General features: G+C 45.8%; 1 long non-coding RNA gene across 1 annotated transcript; it reads left to right on the top strand.

Moving 5' to 3' along the window:
• Positions 1 to 868: 868 nt before the first annotated feature.
• Positions 869 to 8,810, top strand: LOC135376525 (uncharacterized). Its single transcript, XR_010417727.1, has 3 exons — positions 869 to 1,015; positions 1,304 to 1,344; positions 8,700 to 8,810. It is a non-coding gene; the product is annotated as an uncharacterized LOC135376525 (long non-coding RNA).
• The last annotated feature ends 265 nt before the right edge of the window (positions 8,811 to 9,075 follow it).

The following is a 9,075-nucleotide window of genomic DNA, read 5'->3' as shown; positions in this document are numbered from 1 at the left end:
TTCAGCACACTATTAATGGGCAAAAATAAGGCCAGAACTTTCGGCTACTTTCGGCTACTTTCGTTTCCGACCAATCCTTCGCTCCGACAGAGAACCTTCCACCCAGTTTCAGACAATCCTTACGTTCGCAGACACTAAAGGGCCGCATTTACAAAGGTTGCTGATGGGCTACATTCGTTGCATTCGTACATTCTCGCCTTCCGTCGACACGCTATCGGTTTTCTTGTTGTACAGCAGGGTCTTGTAGGTCATTATTGGCTTAAGCAGGACCACTGCCGTATCTGTTATGGTGTATTAGTGTTCATGATGCTACATTTGACAGCATACACCGAGTGGATATAATATGGGTATCCTTACAACGTCAATGTTAACATGTGTCAAAGTCATCAAAAGTGAAACCACAATCGGCAATTCTATCTTTCTCAGTTCAATAAGCGCCCATGGCGTAACGCGTGCTTCATTCAGCACTGAGATTTCTTGCAATCGTCCATTCTCAAACCCATGTAGTGTAGATTTTTAGGTTCAAAATATAGGACGATGGCTTGTCCTTAGGACGCGGTTAGTAAAGTTATGTTCTGTACTCTCACAATCAGACGCACTGCTGGAAGCAGTTCAGGAAAACAGAAGCAGATTTCAATACTATAGCTAGGTAAAGAAGACTACCTTCTCTCGAGGGTAGCCTTGTGGGTTCCTAAGGAAAGGAACCAAAGCAGTGGAAGGACAATCGCATTCAAAAATTTGAGCCTAAACCACGCAGCGACCACACAGGCGGTAGTGATGATGATAAATACTATCATAGAAAACCACGGAATTTCATGACATAGGGACACATAAATGACTTCGTTAACCCTCTGTATTTCCAGATGAATGAAGAACAGGAGAAAAAGGACCTCGTGGAAATTCCTGGTAGACACGTTCAGTCAATTGCCTCACATAAAAGCGTTGAGGCGCTTAATAGCTCAATTGTTGAATACCCTGGGACCAACGAGTCCGACATCGTCTTCGTATTAACGAGGTGGGTGTCGATGGAATAGCACACGACGCAAGATGTCTCTCCTAGGCCGCAGACCCCTTACAAGAAAATTCATTGCAAGTCGTTTCACGACGAATGCAAGAGAATGTGTTTTTAGCATAAACAGTTGCCCATTGCTCAACGTGTCTAATTCCTTGGTTTTCACCAAAGCCATCGTTCTGTTTTATATATTCCGCTGGTGTGCTGCTATCGTTCCGATCGTCAGTGCGAAAGTGGTCATTAAAATGACTCCATCGAAACTCCATGGTGACTCCATGGTGTCGTTTTCAGAAAGGTCCTCATCAATGAAAGTTCTCAAGAGTGGTATTGGGGTAAGTATACAAGTCAGAGCAAGTAATAACCACAACCTAGTAGGGACAACAATGGGCCAATTACGCTACATGTAGGGCTTGGCGGCCTATAATGTGGCGACATGTTGGGCGTCACGCAGTGTAGGGCTGCGGGTAATTTCGACCATCCGGGGTTCCTTTAAAATCTCCGACGCATGGTGCTATAGGCAGTGTTCCCTCCCCCACATTCCTGCCCCACTCGGCCGGGTTTGAACCCGATCTTGGGCTCAGCCAGTCAACACGTTAGCGTCTGAGCTACCAAGGTGGTCAGCCCAATACTGAAATTCCGAAATTTGCGCTGATGCTCAAACTGTATAGGTTCACACGTTGTGGGTAACTAATTTGAACGGTTGTTGAAACGGGGTCCAAGCTGCATCGCATATTGTGGTCTATGGGGGAACAGACCTATTTCGAATGCTCAGTGGCGTATTTCCAAACCTGCCCCTGTCGCCGCTGCCTCCAGTTGACGCGGCGTCACCGGCGTATAGCGGCCGCAGAACACCATGGAATGTCATTGTGGCCGCTACTCTTGTGTTCAGAGCGTGTTACTGGACGGATGACGAGCGAACGGCAAGAGACAGATCTGTGTAGGTGCCTGTGGTTGATGATAAAGAATGTAGAAGGCCCTCGAACATTTATGCATATTGGTTCTGAGAACATTATATAATGGATAGTCAACGTTTGCAGTGCTGGTGACGTTGCGCTGCTGCTTCGTGTCTCCGGTTTGCGATTGCATCAATACAAGAATCATTCAAAATATTTTGAATAAGTGCTAACAGAGTAAAACAGAATATGGGCTGAAGCTTTCCTGCATGTAACCACATTTGTTGGAGTGGAGTGGAGGAGTATTATGCAAGTGAGTTTGGATGACATGTTCTTGTACGTTTCGAGACGACGATGGAGAAAGAAATGCGAGGTGGCGCATGAGTGGCGCAGTGATGTAATTTAAGAAATCGTTGTAAATCGACTTGGTTTCTCCGGTATCGTGCCATATCGAGAACATCAAGGATAAGCGTAGCACAGGCGTAGAGACTGAAGCAAAATAGCAACAGTTGACGGATCTGTGGAACAATTCAGACTGGGTTATATTGGCGGCATGTCTGACCTCCATCTTTGAAGCAAACGGAATTGAAGGTCCCGTGAAGAAACAAGCTCAACTACTCACGAAATGTGGGTTAACGTTTGCAACAATTCGACCATTGTTCGCTGCACGACAGTTACATGCCGCAACCTACGAAATGGTTGTCGAGTCACTACTTAACCACCACTGTGGTCCACAACCTTCCGAGGTGCTCCACGGACGCCGATTCCAAAAGCTAGATCAGCGACCTGACGAGTCGATCAACAGCTACGTTACAGTACTAAGGAAGCTGGTGGCAGACTATCTTTCGCTCTGTAACCACTCCAGCAGCACCTGATAACACAGCATCGCCCAACAGGACGTGCAGGTACTACCATGACAGTGCGGACTGGGTCTACATCTACAATGTTGCCGCTGGATGCAATGCTGCGGGATATATTTGTCTGCGGCATACTGGACGCCAACCTCTAGCATTGTGCCTTTGTTGAGCAGGAGCCCACGTTCAGTGAAGTACTGGACTTTGCATTACGAGCAGAAGGTGCAACTGATGAACAACAGTACGCCAGAGTATCGTAGGGGCACGTTCATAAACTGAATGTCCATCAGGTACGAGAGAGAGATGCAAATTTCGTTACCGTCGTTGTGACGTTCCACATTCTGCCAAGGACTGCAAGCATAAGACTTGCGCAGTGTATATGCTCTAAGATGTTGGGTCATATAGCATGAGCACGTCGCAAGGGCAAAGCAGCTGACAAGGACATCAAATTTTCTTGTAGAGGACAGTGACAGGACGACCTCTACCAGGTATTCCATAAATTCTCGAGTTCCAAGTTCCTCGCAACGTTATTAGTGAATGGCAAGTCAATTCAGTCAGAATGAGACTCAGGCACATCTTATTATTTGATAAGTGAAGAAACGTACAATCAGACTTAGTACGACAACATACCTTCACTAGCTACGAAAACTATCTCAGGACTTGGCTTGGAGAAGGACTAGAAATCTAGGAATCAACCAATGTCACTGTACTGTCCAACAAGGACATGACCAAACTGTCCATGGATACTTTTGCTAGGAAGGAACTCTTTCCACCCGCTGCAGATAGAAGTACGCAGAATCAATTGCTTCCACAGTGGTTCCCTTGAACAGATTTTAGCCGACCACTAGAGGTGTTTGGCAGTGCCATCCAAGGAAACAGCGGCAATGTTGTTGACGTCAAGCTTCAAACAGATGCAACATCAAAATTTTCAGGGCATGGCCGGTGCCCATTCAACTTCAGGATGCGGTACGTGCGGAGGTTAAATGCTTGGAACAACGTGGAATCTAGAGCTTGTGCAGCATGCAGAGTGGACGACTCCTCTAATGTGTGTACGAAAGAAGGACAACAGCATACGACTGTGTGGTGATTATTGCAGCACAGTTAACGCCACATCGATGAAGGCTGCGTACCTGTTGCCGACTGCAAGTGAAGTCTTAGTTTAGCTGCAAGGAGCCACGCTATTCTAAACCCTAGACGTGGGTTAAGCCTACCAGCAATTACGAGTGACGAAATCCTCGGCTGAACGATTGACCATCAGTACAATTAAGGAACTGTACCAAGGCAAGCGCCTACCTTTCGGAATGTCTGCTGTTCCAGCAATATTCTAGAAACACATGGACAAGATACAGATAAAATGGTTAAAAAGCAAGCGAGCTGGTGGCTAACATCCATGACGAAAACCCGAGACTGGGAAAAAGACGAAAACAGACGACACAACACAAAGTTGAGACTTCGTGTTGTGTCGTCTGTTTTCGTCTTTTTCCCAGTCTCGGGTTTTCGTCATGGACATGGACAAGCTTTTGGCTGGCATTGGTGGCATAGCAATCTACTTGGACGACATAATGGTCAGCAGAGCAGGCCCAGTGCAGCCGCATCACCGCCTTAAGTTGTTACTTGACAGACTAGAAAAGTCAAGGCCGAGACAGAAGATGTCGAAATGTAGATTTGGAGAACAAAATAATTGCCTTAAGCATTCAGCAAACAGAAGCTAAACTACATGCGCTTCAGAATGCGCCAGAACGTCCAAGGAAACTCTGCAGTCGTTCCTTGGGATGAAGGCGCTCTACGAACGTTTTTTGAATAACTGGTGCATTACAGAGCACCAAAATGCTTTTGAGGAACTCAACCAGCAAATCTGCAGGGCTCCTATGCTAGCCCACTATGGTCCTCAACGCCCGTTATTTCTCTGTGATGCCTCCACGTATGGTGTAGGGCCAGTGCCAGAACAACTTGACAAGGAAGGGAATGAATGGACGGTTAATTTTGCGTCTAGGAGTTTGGATCAAGCTGAGAGATATTAAGCTCAATCAGATGCAGTAGGACTCGCCATTGTACATGCGGTTACGCATATTCTCATGCACCTCGCAGGACGTCACGTCTAAGTATATACTGACCACAAGCCCATGGTGAGCATCGGTGGAGCTACAAATACTGTGCCGCAACATATATGCCCAGGATGCTAGCAGCTTACAGCTACTACTTAAGCTACCGGCCGGAAAAGCTCAACTGCAATTCTCACGTATTAAGCAGGTTGCCCATGTCTTCGGCAGATGACGAATAGTGCCCGCCTGAGGATATGTTAATGCGGAAGCACTAAGGCGTCATCAGCAGAAGACATATCTGCAGCAATGCACTGTGGTCGAGTACTACCTCAAGTGTACGAAACAATTAATGTGGGGACACCGGACGAGCTAGAGGATGCACTACGAAGATATCGGACATTGGCGACAGAACTTTCTTTACATTGTGGTCGCATACTTCGAGGATTGAATGTTGCCATTTCAGAAGGGAAATAGAAGCAAGCCCTTGAATTTGTGCATGATGGGTACCGTGGTATAGAAAGAAGTGAGACGGCGCTGACAAGCTGGTGCATGATGAGAGAGGCGGAACCCGAGACGAGGAGGGAAGAAGGACGACACAACAAGAATCCTCGATTTCGACAGACATTGAAACCATGGTTAAGTCATGTGAAGCATGGTGTGCGGCACAGAAGGCTCTTGCGAGAGCCCCACGGCCAGAGTGGACACGCCCAGATAAACATGTCACACGATTCATATGAACTTTCATCATTACCTGTTACTGGTGGCTGATGCCTACAGTAAGTGGGCGGAAATAGGGCACATGAAAACTCACAATTCGGCAGCCGTGTTCGGAAGGCTGTTTTGGATAATGGGACGACATTTGTATCCGAGGAGATCCAAGAATTCCACAAAAGAAATGGTGTAAAGCATGTTACACCTGACTAGACTCCCGCCCCTCTCTCTCACAAAATTGCTTGGTCCCTGGCCACATCCATCACACCTGCGCTCTGCCCTCAAGGTTCTCTTCACCTTTCTGGACACCACAGGACTTTGATCCTTATTGTGAACGGGCTCATTATTTCATTCCCCGCATCGCCACCAGCAATGGGGTAGAGTATCGCAAGCCATCATCCCGTCCTAAATTTCTTGTTTCTCACCCTGCCACTAATGGACAAGCCGAGAGAACGGTTGGTGAGGTTAAAAGAGCCCTGTCAAGAAGACCCTCAGGAACAGTAGCTTGTCGGATTTGGCGATTTCTATACAAGCAGCATACGACGTGTCATGCAGCAATGGAAAAACTCCAGCAAGTCTGATGTTTCGTCGGAAGCAGCCATCTGCGCATCATCCGCTCATACCGTCTGAGCGCAGCAGTAAAACAAACGACGACGATCTCCCTAAAGAAAGCGAGATGCGGCTGGTAAGGATCGTCAAGAGCAAGTCATCATGGATATACCGGCATGTAATCAGAACACGAGGACTCCGGCCATGGATCGTTCACGGCTATATAAACGAATCATGATGACATGATGAAGTCGGCGTTGCTACGTCACTCGGCGCGCAATAAGAAACGCCATTCACACGTTTTATGGTTTTCAGAGACACGTTGTGTGTTTTTGATCGATTTATTATTAAGTTGATGATGCATTACTTTCTCGCCTTAACACATTGCGCAAGGAGCATTCAAATATCAATTTATTGACCATTTGTTGTCTCAACTACATGCTGCAAGATATTCGCTATCTGTCTCACATGTGCTTAATTTCGGACTTGCCTGCATATCTTCGCAGGCGGTCCTTTCTCACACTCCATGTGAACCTGCATGCCCCTTCGAGTGTGGGCTATGAAATTTATGAAGCTGCTCTTTTACACCTTTTCATTTGCACCCACTTCTGCGTTGTAGCACTTCTTTTGTCTTGTATTTTTTGTCTTTCACATCTTTTGTCTTTTACACCTTTTCATTTGCACCCACTCTCTGCGTTGTAGCACTTCGTTGTGTCCCTTCGTTGGAAAAGACATAACTTGTGCTACAACGCAGAGCGGCTTCATAAATTTCATAGCCCACAGCTTTTCTTTCTTTCTTATTGATTTAATAATCTCGCGCTCGTGGTTCAAGGTAAGCCGTGAGCAGATATCTTCCGCTTCCCGTGTTTTGTGTCGCTTCACGCCTATAAAACAAAGAATCAAGAGATAAAGCGCCGCAGTGATCTTGCTGGTGTCCCCACACCCGTGACAGATAACAGCATCGGCGGAACGGACGGCATCAATGCTTGTTCGTCAAGCGGCCGTGAGAAAGCGCTGCAATCAAGCGCTCTTTTCGCGCGACGACTTTCGGAACTCCGTGCCCTTTCTGCTGGCCCGGGAAAAAAAGACTCGTATGAGCTAGAGAGTTGCAACACACTGCGTTCGCTTTCTCATGTCAACGCCCACAACTTCACAGTTGACATCTCCGGTGTGATCCTCCTAATTAATTAATCAGTTAATTGCGCGACAAAAATACTATTAAATGCTCCAGTTCACTGGTAACACTATGCACTTGGTTTCATTCTTCTGCGATGATTCATTATTTTTTAAAGGTGGGGTCAATCTTAAATGGAACACCCTCTATATGAACACTCTGTTCACCATATCTGGTTCTACATCGGGGGATATGACAAAAGCTCTTAGCGCGATGATTATAGGAATAACTGTGCTCCTTGAGGTCAAACAACGATAAGATATTATCTAAGGACTTTTTATGAGCTGTACAGTAATAACACAAAAGTTTATATCGGTACAGGTTATGAATAATAATCAGCGAGTACCGTTCAAACAATCCAGTTGTGGTGTGGTTATATGGTAGACAATCCAAAATTCGGAAGAATTTCTTTTGCAACACAAGCAACTTATCTTGGTTGGACATTTTGGTTGTTCCCATACCGAGAAGCAGTAGTTAAAATGTGAGTACATTAATGAGTTGTAGAGTAGCATAATTCGTTTGGTTAGATGCTTACGATATCTATACAGAAAACCAAAGATTCGCGATGCCTTGGAATGCACGTCATTAACATTTAATGACCAAGAAAGTGTAGAAGAAAAAGTTACGCCGATAGTTTTGGCATTTCCTACTATGTCGGCAACTGTGTTATCTATTTCGAGATATACTGAGGGCTGAACTTGTTTTTGCGTTGAAGAAAACCGCCTTAGTTCTACTGGCGATAATGTTGAAACAGTTAGGATCAGCCAAATACTTTACCCGTTCCAGTACCCTATTTGCATGTGTCACTATTCCGTCAGGGTCTGAACCGTGAAAAAAGATGCTCGCATGGTCGGCATATATGATAAACTTGAGCGTTCTTGGTGATCACACTATATCATTCATGTAAACACTAAAGAGCAAAAGACCAAGTCAGCTACCTTGCGCTGCAGTGCAGAAGAGTAGCCATTAATGACAACATTCTGATACCTATTATCTAAATATGACGAGAACAGCGAAAGTATCGGGCCCCGGATTCCACAACGCGACAGTTTTAGTAATAGTATCCTATGTGAAAAGGAATCAAAAGCTTTGCTGAAATCAATAAAAATTTCCAGAGTAATGAGTTTCTTTTCAATGTTTTCTTAGTACGGTTCCTTTCTGTACTGAGACAGCCAGCTCAGTCGATGTGTTCTTTCGGAAATCGAACTGAACTTATGATCAAGGGTTCCTCGAATGATTTTACTTCACTTACGGAAATTGACTAGATGAATGTTAATGATATTCCATTGAACCGTTTAGGGTTCAATGAAATATCATTAACATTCATCTAGTCAATTTCCGTCAAAACTTCAAACTGGAAAAGAAATGCGTTCAATTTAGCTATCACACGCGCACTACGTTTTCCGCGCAGTAACACGCAGCACACTGCAAGCGCCAATGAATATACGGCGTTACACTTTCCAGATCTCAGGTAAGCGATGGGTCGTCGTCTTGGTCACCTTCGAATGGTTCCGACGACTGGGCTGACGTACTTTGGATTGAACCACGCGGCATCGCGTCACCAGCACGCGTGGCTCAGTGGTTAGTGTGCTGCCCATGTGAAGTTGTAACTGAGAGGTACCCGGGTGGGAATCGCGTCAGCCCAACTATTGACGTGCGCCTCGGCATTGGGCGCTTAGTATTGCTTAGTCGAGCCGGAAATGTTAGAGATGTCATGACGCTCAATTTCGGAACGACGGATGCGAAATGTACTTCCACAGAAACAAACGGAACACTCCGCCTCACAGCTGGTAATGGAGTCTGTTTATTGGCTGGAAATTTGAAACGTCACGTCCCTCAG

This window comes from Ornithodoros turicata, chromosome 1 (assembly GCF_037126465.1).
Source record: "Ornithodoros turicata isolate Travis chromosome 1, ASM3712646v1, whole genome shotgun sequence".
In the NCBI taxonomy this organism is placed as follows: Eukaryota; Metazoa; Arthropoda; class Arachnida; order Ixodida; family Argasidae; genus Ornithodoros; species Ornithodoros turicata.
The sequence above is the reverse complement of the archived record's forward strand: the minus strand, read 5'-3'. Positions and strand labels throughout refer to the sequence as shown.